The 11,403-nt window shown below is 45.4% G+C and overlaps 1 protein-coding gene across 1 annotated transcript in view; it reads left to right on the top strand.

Annotated features, from left to right (window-relative positions):
• Nucleotides 1–11,403, top strand: part of DUSP22 (dual specificity phosphatase 22) — a 52,733-nt gene that overhangs the window by 6,535 nt on the left and 34,795 nt on the right. The window contains exon 2 of the mRNA XM_014940985.1: nt 5,568–5,601. The gene's annotated coding sequence lies outside the window, so the exon portion shown is untranslated. The remainder of the gene's footprint in view (nt 1–5,567; nt 5,602–11,403) is intronic.

The following is an 11,403-nucleotide window of genomic DNA, read 5'->3' as shown; positions in this document are numbered from 1 at the left end:
CGCCCCCGGCACCCCCCTGCCTTGGTGGGGTGTCGGTCTCTCAGCCCCGCCAAGCCAGCGGGATCGAGTCCTTTAACTTCTCCATCGCTTGCCTTCCCCTCTCCCCCCCCCTCCTCCATCCACAACCAGGACCCCGGAGGTTCTGCCAGCCCTGGGGGGGTGGGGGGTGTCACCTCTCCCCCGTGCCCGTGGGACAGGAAAGCTCCTGGCCCCCGTGAGGATGGTGGCAGAGAAGGGAGATAGATCTGTTGTGCAAAGGGTGTTGGCTTCTTGGCAGTGAGGGCATACTGTAAGTGACAATTCCCTGGGCAGGTCGTTGGTGGCTGTCAAGGGACAACTGTGATTTTTTCTCGGTATCTCCACCTCTGCCGTAAACCCAGGTTTGAAAGTGTGGTGGTAACTAGCCTCTTATATATAGCTTACCGTGAGGAACAGAAGTTGAGTCATCTCTTGTGTCTAACATCCTGCTTTGAGTACCTTGGGAGTAGCTTTGCTGCGAGCGTGGCTTCCTACCAAGCGGAAGAGAAGAGCTAGAGAGAGCTGCTCACAAGTTGCCCAAGTCTGACATCCTTGCCCTTCGAAGTCAGGTTGGGGAGCATCCAGAGTGCTACCTGGGAGGTGAAGCTTTTACATCCTATGGATAGAGACACTGAAATAGCAGCTTCAGGCAGGAGAAAGATCTGGCTGGTTAGCTCAACCGAGTTGGTGGGTGGGAGGCAGAACCTTGGTACCTTAGTCCTTCTTTCCAGTTTTTGTTTTAAAAGTCTGCAGATAATGTGATATGTAGCCACTCCTTGGAGGCATCTTCTAGGAGTGGCCAGTTAGAAAGAAAGACAGCTGGAGAGACTTCTTTTAGGCTTCTGGTATGTTTGTAGTATTTTTCTGGGAATGTTTAGGATTATCAAAACATTTAGAGTGACAGGATATGGGATGAGAAAGTTGGGGGGAGGGAGGGGAAGAAAAAGGAGGACTCTCAGCCCTTTGAAGCGTGGTGCTCTGTCTGCATTATATCTTGCTATGGTACTGTGTGGGCAGGAATTGGCAATTTGCAACTCCAGGCAATTTGGTCATTTTAATTCTGTTAAGTGCTGCCCTGACACATACCAACCAGTGCTTTTGGGACAAGCATAACACTACTTCACTTTTGCTCTTCCCTTCTTATGGCTGTATCCCTGAGAGGATAAAACGTTCAGGAGTTAGGGAGGAGCTGGCTCCTTTAAGGAGGCTACAACTACCTTGGGTACTGGCCATCAGGATTTATTTTTGTAGGGGTCCCGCATGCAGGTCTGGTAGTTGCCACCTTCAGAATGTGCCCCTGGATCATCTGTTCCTTTTGATCTTGTGAGTCAGCGAGCGCCAGAGGGGCAAGGGGAGGCATGGAGTCATCAACGCTCACGTTGAGGGTATTTGCGTGATTCGGTGTAGCCTATCAATACAAATTGCCTTAGTTTCCAACTGAAGTGTGGGTTTTTTTGTGGTAGAGCTATATGCGGATGGTAAGAGAAAAGAAGCAGCTTATCCGATGGTGGATTATTTCATTTAGGGAATCTCTTTGTACTGACGCCAGGGGAAGAGGATTAGTGGTGACCTGTAATGGGTATGGTAAGGAAAAAGCTCCAGAGATTGCTACAGCTGCTGTTGCTGCTCTTGGATGCTGAGCCTTTCTCAGTGGCATGGTCCCCTCCTATTTTTCTGTCACATGATGTTGATGTATTTCGTAGCAAATAGCAATCGCACCTGACGTGATGTGGCCATTAGTGCTCATCAAGGGCGGGAGGCCTGGCATTCTTTTTAGGTGGGGTTTGTCTTTTGTTTCTAGTTTTCTCTGTAAAATTAGCCACATTTAGGTGTTGTTTTTTTTTCTTTAAGCCCACCCAAGCCTCGTGACTTTTCCCAAATGAAATTGAAAGCATTGGTTCATATATACCCTTCTTGTTCTGCTCAGAGAAGGATAATTGCCTAGTGAGTGTGCATTGACTTAGCTACTGTTAGTTTTCAGTGCCTTTTTTTTTTTAAATACCTTTTAAGTACAGCATAAGTAATGGGATCTGACACTAGAAAATTGTCTGGGTGGCCTGATTTGTCTTCATGCTTAATGTCTACCTTTGACTTGTATTCAAAGTTCAAGCTGAAGTCTGTGGTTGAAAATTACAAAGATGTTTTCCAGGAGCTGAAGTCTAGCGGCTGAGATGGTGACAAGAGATTGTAGTATTTAGATTTGACTATCTGAACAGGATATGCTTAGTGAAGAGTTTTTCCTGAGTTTTAGTTTTTGTTTGTCCTGTTACAGTTAACTGCCCGTTATTCATGCAGACTCTTCTGAAGGGGTGAGTTGAGTGTTATCTCTACAAAAAGGGGCAGATAAGCTGTGTTCGTTGTAGGAGTTGATTCATAAGAAGTGTAAATCGGTGTGGATAGTTACAGCTGATGCAACTGGTTCTATGGAAGCCAGCGAAGTTGCACCGGTTCATGTCAGAGGAAAATCCCTCTCCCAGACCCGTGATGCTCTCCTGTATTGCTGGATAAGGTGGGCTTATCTGCTTCTTCTACTGTGTGTGGCCATCTCTGCAGAAAGCACTGTGAAATTGGCAGGAGCACCCATCAGTACTAGACCACATAGGAGCAGTGTCAGGCAAGGAGTTAGATGGTTTCGTGTAAGTATGTGTTTATATAGGACACAGCAGCAAGGTAGCCCTTTGAGCTGTTTTCCAGGGAGGTGTATTTTCAGGGAGGACTGATGAGAAGCCCTGTCTGTCCCTTGCAGGACTCTGCGTGAGGTGGAGAACGTGAGCTGTTCCCGTGTGAGATAGGAACGAAGACAGGCGTTGCTGTCCTTATCACTTCGTTGTGCAGTCTTCTACATCTGTTATTTAGTCTGTGGTCATTCTCTCAATGTTTCGGATGATATAAAGAGGCTACTGTTTTTATTCATAAAGCAGTGGTTGAAAAGTTCACAAAAACAACCACCTTATTTTTCTTCTCTTCTGCTTCCCACCCCTTCTCTCTCACACGCCCCTAGCAGCCATGGGCCTTCATTTTGCGTGGCCCGGAGTTGCAGTTACTGAAGGCAGTGTGAGATGACACAGCTGAAAGTTCCCAGCCGTAGTCTAGTGCCGAAGTATTAGTCAGCACGGCATGAAGATTCACTTCTTTCCAGGTAGCTTTCACCCATAGTAATGTTTCTTGCTTCTAGAATGACTAGGACAACAGGGGTAACATCTGTCCTTGGTTGCACGGTGTCCTAATTTCCTATCTAGCATACAACGTTGCTTCATGATGCACAAATGCACACTTCTGGATTTTTCCTTCTTTGCCGACAACAATCTAAGAAGCCTTGTTTTTGCAGCCCCCAGCGTTTCTTGGTATCTTTAATTTATAACGTCTAACCTTAATGACTGTGACTGGAATTTAAGCTTTTATCCTCTCTTGAGAGCATATATTTGATGCAGAAATAATGTCCTGGAGTCTAAAATGCTGTAGTCTACAGTAGTGGTGGCGTGATTTGAGGTTTGTGCTGCAGATAGGAAATACCAGACAGCCATTAAAAAATATCAGAAAGGCTTTTTTAATTTTTTTAAGCTTTAGTTGAGGGAGCTGGCTGCAGGGATCTGGTAGGTGAAATGTGTTCATAACTTGACTGTCTTTTGCTTTAGAGCATGTTCTTTCTTTGCAGAATTTTGCCCTTAGCAATGGCCTCTGGAGCTCCCTGGAGCAGCTACAGGCTTCTGATTCCTAACCTGGCGTGGTGGCTTTTGGGCTGCACTTTTAGCAGAGTCATCAAGTGTGCTTAAAATAATGAATTGGTCCATGAAACCACGAGTCTTGTGCATGTGGAAAGGGAAAGCAGAATGCTGCAAGGGTTCTTTTCCCTACTTGATACCCTGACACTGAGACTGCCCTGCTGATTTTTTGCTGTCTTCGTAGGGATGTCGAATTTGTACAAATGAAGAGGGAAGGAGAGGGGAGAAAGCTGTCTGAGCTTATCTCTGCAAAACTTACAGGTGCCTGTTTGTACCAGACCAAAGAAAACCATTTTCTTGCCCAGCTGGTGTTGTCAAGCAGCCCTTAATTTGTAAGCAGTTCAGGGCACAACCAGGGTCCCAGAGATGCGGTCTTTGGCAGAATTGAGCCCCGTTGGTTAGAGCTGAAGTGACACCTCAGGGAGAGAGGGATCGCCCGGCGATGCTGAGAGGGAGGAATGTTTGCACAAACCGAAGCTGCGGGGAGAGCGAGAAGGGCTGCAGCCTTTCTGTTTTCCTCAGGGCTAGGTAAATAATGGCGGCGTTTTCCGCGGCGGCGTTTTTATCGGATGAAAGCCCTGGAGTTAGGGCAGCTCAGGAGCTACTTTGCAGGGCCCTTCTGCTGGCCTGCTAACCTCTGCCTGGTAAGCTGGGTCGCCTTTCAGCAGGAAGGCTGCCGAGGAGCGGAGGCTGGGGCGATAATCCCCCGATGAAAAGTCCTTCATGACTGTCGGAACTTCGCGGCTGCCGGACGGAGCGAAATGGGTGGAGTTTTCCCTTTAAATAGCAGCGCCCGAGAGACTGTTGCCGCTGTTGTGGTGACACTTGGGTGTTGCTAAGGCTTTAGGAAGTCAGCGCTGACATATCTGTATCGGTGGTATGCTCTGCATGCACCAGAGCAAAAATGGATGGGACAGTGTCACCGCCACAGTTTTGGCCTCTTCAAAGGATGTGGGTGTGGGTCAGAGCCTTCAGGTGGCAGAGAATGGAATTCTTGGCCAGAAAGTGTGTGTTCAGTTTGCCGGGTTTTTTTTTTTTTCCATGTCCTTAGTGCTGTTCCCAAGTTGGGAGGGTTATGAGAGGGTGGGAGGGGTGGTGTCACCTGCCTGTGTGTGTGCATGCACGTGTGTGTCCTCAGGCTGCACAGGCTGGTCCTCGGGCTGACCTTGAAACTCCCCCGTTAAAGAAAGTCCTGTAACCGAGACCCTTGTAGGCTTATGGGAGTGCTGGGGAGAGCAGGTGGATTTAGGAGAGAAACATACATCTCGAGGACTTTCATCAGTTCTCTTTCTATGAATACACAACTGGCTGGTTGCAGTGATTTCCCCTGTCAAAGAGCCCCACGGTGCTGCAGCCCCGACTTGCATGGCTTTGCACTTCAAAAAGACTCGAAGGATGTAATTTTGCAGTGCTTTTCCCAGCTTGCTTAGCAACTTTAGGCAAATCACCTTTTCTGCAGGAGGTTTCATCACTAGTTAAATGAGGGTAACTCTTACCCTGCCGCAGGGAGGCAGGGGGAGGGGTGCGTTGCAAGGCCCGCTTAGTATGTGCGAACCACTTTTGCTATCCTTGGAGAGCATCCATGATGTGAGAGTCTGCATGATTAACGACAGCAGGCTGTCAATGCATGTTCCCAAAGCACAGCGCACCTAGAGCTGTGTAGCTCGAGAAGGTTGCAAAGAGGCACAAAATGCTGTCAGTGCTTTTTAGATTGCCTTTGACAATAGTCTGCTAAAGTAGTATGTTCCATCCTGTATGCAAATTGAACTTTGTCAAATTGTCTTACCACAAGATATCTATATTTGATACTATATTTCTTTCTCGCAGATTCTGCCTGGCTTGTTCATTGGCAACTTTAAAGGTAAGATTAGTTTTATCACTATCTCTAGGATTACTTAGCAGGGGTCTTAAGGTGTTGTTTTGCAGGCCTATGGAATTCTCTGATGTCTCTGCAGCTTCTTTAACCCCATCTCGCTTCATTTCTGGATTCACCTGGTAGCACTTTCAGAAGAACTTGTTTGCTCTCTCATCCGTGTGCTGTGCTACAAGTACTCTAAGAAAAATGAACGCCATCTCCTTGGAGCATGCTGCGGCTGGAATTCCTAAACATTGGCCTGCCTTAAACGGTTCCTGTGCTTGGCAGGCAAGCCTGTGAGCTGGGCAGATTCTTTGTAAGGCTTATTTCAAGTCCTCCTTATAAGTAAAGGCTTAGTATGCCTTCTGTTCATTGCTTTCATTATTTTGGTTATTTATAACAACTGCTAAAGAGTTCTGTTATCACTGCTCGTGAGACTGATAGGTCTGCAGATTGCTGTCTGACCACTGATACTTGCACTGTCATGGATGTAAGATTCGCTGGATTTTTTTTTTACTTTTTGAATGACGTTTATTTTTTAGGTGCAGAAAGACAGAACCATATTTAGAAAACACAGGAAACTTTATGTAGACATCCAAATAAATGACCTGTTCTCAAAGCACTCAGTTAGCAGCAGTTTCAGCTGACTGTCCCTACTCAGAAGTAAACCCATTGTGCCTGTACAGTCATTTTGATAGATGTAGATGCTCTATTGCTTATGCTTGGGTACAACAGCAAAGCAGGACCTGTAGGGGCTACTGTGTTATCCTCTCCTTCCTGGTCTAATATCATAGCTAGTCTGTTAAGATTGGAGAAGGTCTGCATTGGATTTAGATGGTGCTGCACCTCCTCTTTGCCTTGTGCCCATGCTTCCTTCCCCACCCTTTCATCCCAAAACCTGTGTGTTCAGTGGGTTATGCCTGATTTAATGGCCTCTGGACCTGCTGAACTATGTTGCTGATCACCTTGAGTGGCAGCCTGGAGGTATGTGTGAAGTTAAAAGCTGCCTTTTGCTACACTGGGATACAAAGACAAGAGGGAGTTAATCATGCCATGGTAAGGAAAATGAGAGGACGGAAGCGAGTTTCTACTGATGAAAGTAGGTAATGAAAGGAGGAAAAAAGGAAAATAAGGGGAAGAGGGTAGTTTTGAAAACACTTTAGATGGACCACTGCGTGGGCCAGTGAGATAACTAACTTAGTCACAGCCATGTTGCTTCCTCTTTTTGTTTAATTTCCTGTCGAGTAATTTAGGAAAGGGGTGGGATGGGAGGATGTTTGATAGGGGAGTCCTTTAGGTTTCAAGCTGTGTGGCAGGGTGAGCAGGATGGGCCCAGGGAACATGGCTCTCCATCTGCCCCTCTCGCTCTGGCTATCCTGCTGGTGAGCCCTTGATGGTCTGCCCAGGGGTGCGAGACTCAGCCAGAGCATCCGTTCCGTGGTGCAGTTCTGTTTTCAGCTGATGGCCCGTTTGACCAGCTGAGGGGAGTTGGCGAAGGTTGCGGAGTGAGTCAGCATCGCTGCCCATGCTGCTCCTGTGCACGGTGCTGAGGCGTGCAGGCGAAGGTGGTGTGAGTGGGCAGTGTTTCTGGGAGTCCAGCTGGAAAAAAAAAAGCTGAGGTTGAAATGGTTCAGCTACCTCCGTGAAAGAGTAAAGATGGGTTGGTTTTAACCTCGGTGTTATGGAGTCTATTTTTTAAATTGATTAAAAACACAAGCGAAATGTTTGTTTGTTTATTGCTATGACCTTTGCTCGCACTGTGTTTAATCATTATGTTCTACCATCATGAGTATCTGTTGTTATAACCTCAAATTAGCCACTGTACCTGCAGTGGAAGAGAGAAGATTGGCCTTGAGCAACCTGCTCTAGTGGGAGGTGTCCCTGCCCATGGCAGGGGGGTTGGAACTTGGTGATCTTTGAGGTCCCTTCCAACCCTAACCATTCTATGATTCTATGATTACAATATTTCACTAATACAAAGGCAAACTTTTACAGTTCTGTCTTTCTGCATTCCCTGTCCCTCAACACCACCCCCCCCACCACCTCGCTGCTTAAGAGCAATTGCAGCAAGCTCTCTGTGCAGTGAACTCATCCCATTAAGGAACAGGCTGTTGGTTAATCACCAGTGTATTTTTCTGGAAGAGTTTGATTGCCATGTTCTTTGGGCATATTCTGTTTTGTGGCACTTTTTCAAAAAGTGACTAATGAATTTTCAGACTGCCATATAGGGGATCATTGACTGAGAAATACTCAGCAGCATATACAGTTGGTTAGAGAATCCTGATTTGGGCAGCTGAAAAGTCTAGATACTTTTAAAGACATGGGTTTACAAAATTATTTCCTATAATGCATTTTTGAGCAGTCTCCTGCTTCTTCAGCTTGAGACCAATAGCTTGAATTGAATAAAGCTGCAGTTTGTCAGTAAGTGGAGTAACACTGAATCCCTGGTGTTGTGCATCACACCCAGACACAGGGCTGAGATGTCGTGGCACCCACCGAGGCTCTCTGCAGAGGGTGGAGAGGAGGGAGCTTCTCCAGAAGGTGAGCCAGGGGAATCTCTGCATCGCTCTGATCTGCCCTCTGGAGGTTAGCATCCTCTCCTTTCTTCAGGGAGCCTGGGCAGGCAGGGTTTCCATAGCTAGGTCGAAATACCCTTCTGTGTACGCTCCTGTCTCCCTGCTGCGTTGAAGACCTCTGGAGACACTGACAGAGTGGGAAGAGGCACAGTTATTGCAGCTGGGTGCCTTCCTGCTCAGTGAAAGCAGGATGTTAAAGATGTTCAACACTAATCCTGGAGAGCTGTTGTCTGGAGAAGGCATTCAGCAATTGTTCCGACTGGGGAATTATTACTCCATATTCAGCAGTATTTCTACTTTATCTATAGGATTTCTTACTGTCTTTTTAGGCCTTATCAATTTTAAAACAATCCATGACAGAAGTGCAAACTCCTCTGTGTTTCACTGGGAAATAAACTGAAGCCTAAGAAAAGCCTGAGAAATAAGTCTGTAGCAAAAATGAGAGTTGAGTTTGCGACTTCTGGTTTGTCTGCTGCTACTGTGCAAACCTTTAGGCACTTAGAATGAGAGGGGCTTTTGTAACCTACTTAAGGTCTTTAGGGTAGAAAGTTATGTGTAGTCTTGATTGTGGAAAGCACTGAAGTACATGCTGAAATCCCCCTAAGTCCGCAGGACTTCAGTATGTCTCTGGAAAACTTCCCTGAAAAAGCATAGATCTTGGCATGTGCTTAAGTGCTTGTTACCTTACAAGATCTATAAGTATGATTCTGTTCATCAGTAGCACATTAAAATTGTAATATGCTCCTGAGAGAGTGTATTTGAGATTGCACAGCTAGAGGGCAGAAAAATTCAAGAAGAACCACAGATGTCCATTTGAAGTACCAAGGCTGAGTTTGGTTTGAAAGCCCAGACGGAAACGGAGCTCTTGCGCTTCTTCAGTGAAAATTAAGGACAAGTTATTTCTTTGCAAATGGGAGTGCAGGGGGGCTAAGAGAGAAAAATGAGGGAAGAGAAAGAGGAAGTTAGCTCTTCTCTCTGCCTCTAGTTTGGGGGGAATTTTAGTTTGTTCCATTTGTACCTTACAGATGAAATCCAATTCTCTCAAAAGACAAAGAATTTATTGTGGGATTGTATGCCCATGTCTTTTGCACTGGAAACCTGATGTCCCTTGAAAGGCGCCTATACTCGCAATGAAAATAGGTGCTTTGTTCCTTAAGAGACTGATATGACAGGACTTTTTAGCCTGTTTTTCTGCACAAACAGAAAAAAACACTGTTTCTTCTGATAGGAGGCTCTAAATGAGGGCTTGTTTGGTTCCAAACCAAAAGGCATAGAAGTAGCACACACCAGAGACTCAAGAGTGTTTCTACCTTGAATATTAAAGAGCTTGTGTCCTTCCTTGCTTATAAACATATTTGGAAGATTCAAGTTTTTCCAATGGAATATTTAGGGGCTTTTTGATTTGAAGGGGAAAGCCACAATATGAGGCTTAATTCCCCCCAAAGAGTCCAGTGTTGCCGTGGATGAGCTGGAGAGTCTTGGGAAAGTTTCTGCCATTCTTCCTGTTACCAAGTGTATGAAAAGGTGGTGCCCACCAGGTGGTTCTCCTTTGTTTCTAGATCCAATTAATTTGTTACCAGCTGCTTCATTTTGGAGGGGGGTGGGTGAAGTTCCATTTTCTAAGGCTTTATTTCAGATACTGAGAACTGGATGGGGTGAAGATACCATTGATTTTTTTCAGGTTCATCTTTTGAAGGAAGACATTTTATAGGTACTCACGTTAAACGGGCCTGGACCCTTTCACCTGCCTTTCTCACTGCCTGAAAGGTCCTTCTGAGAGGCTGGGACAAACTATGTACTAGAGCATAGTGTGAAGTGGGGACAGGAGATGTGGAGTTTTTGTTTTTGTGCTTAGTTTTCTGTGTGTATGTCCCCCTGGTAAGTGCAGATCACTGGACTCTGGAACAAAGCTCTCCTGATGGGAAACCGTTCTCAGTAATAGCTCGTAGTGCTCTGAACCACTGGAGAGGAGGTTCTCCTTTAGGTGTCTATGTCTAGTTCTCTCCAAAACAGAAAATAAAGTGTAGACAAAAATAAATAAATCTAGTGATGATGAAACTGTAATCTCTGTACCTCTGCATATTGACACATAATACTGTTTTACATACTGGGCTGACTTGCTTTCTCTAAGCACTCACCTTATTTTTGTATACACAACCTAAAATTTCATACTGAAAATTTAATACTTACTAATTTACTGTTTTCTAGAGGCACGTCTGCCTTTTCAGAGTAACAACAAAGTCAGAAATGTGGACTTTGGAGGAGGAAGAAGGAAGGATGTCTTTAGTTTGGGATAGCTGGCTAATGGGAGGAAAGGTGACAAAGTGAAAATAAACGAATCTCATTTTGTGGAGACACTTAGTCTTCTAATTTCATGAGTGAGTTGCAGTTAAATGTTGTCAGTCAGGCCCATATTGCTGTAATGCTTTTTCCCCCTGTTCCTGGCAGGATGCTTTTTTATTTTGTTGCTAGCAGCAGAGGTGGAAAACTCTACATCTGTTTCTTGCCATCTAACAATACAAAGGGAGAAGTTTTTATTCCTCACCTTGCATCTTTATGAAGGTACTAAAGTAAGGAGAATGGTTGTATGTACATTTGAGACTTCATCACCCCAGTGTTGGAGTCCTTCAATCATGTGTCTTCCTCAGAGTGGCTGGAGCAGTATTGTCCCCCTTTTGTACTGCCACACAGTGTGTAGTTCTGATACACGCACCTTCACCCCTCCACTCCCCCACACACCCTCCCCGGTCCCATTTTGGTGACTTTACCATTGCTTTTGCAATTGTTTGCAGCTCTCTGCGTATGAGTAGAGGTTGAGCTAAGAACTATAAAATGAAATTGAAGGAGAAGCAGCTAAATATGGGCATAGGAGGGAGAGAGGAAGGCTTCCCCAGTGTGAGTTGTGTCCTTTTCTGTGAGGAGAGTGTTTCCTGAAGGCTTTACAGAAAAGTCCATATCGGCTGAGAAGCATTTTGCTGTATTAAATGGAATATTAGGTAACCTACTGTGAATAGTAATAGCACATTTGAGGGAACCTTTACGGATGCACAAGATAGACTCTGATACGTTTCTTTCATCTTTATATTTGGAAATGGGGTGTTTCACACTGTGATTTCAAAATGTGAACCTGCATGTGGTTGCACAGCGCTGTGGTACAGTAAAGTTGGAGTTGCTGTGGTAATTGTGATTCTTCTGGCTTACATAACCCCTTAATTTTTTTTTTTTTTTTTTT

The sequence above is a fragment of the Calidris pugnax genome, unplaced genomic scaffold (assembly GCF_001431845.1).
Source record: "Calidris pugnax isolate Ruff unplaced genomic scaffold, ASM143184v1 scaffold8, whole genome shotgun sequence".
NCBI classification, from domain to species: Eukaryota; Metazoa; Chordata; class Aves; order Charadriiformes; family Scolopacidae; genus Calidris; species Calidris pugnax.
This window is presented reverse-complemented; position numbering and strand designations above follow the sequence as displayed.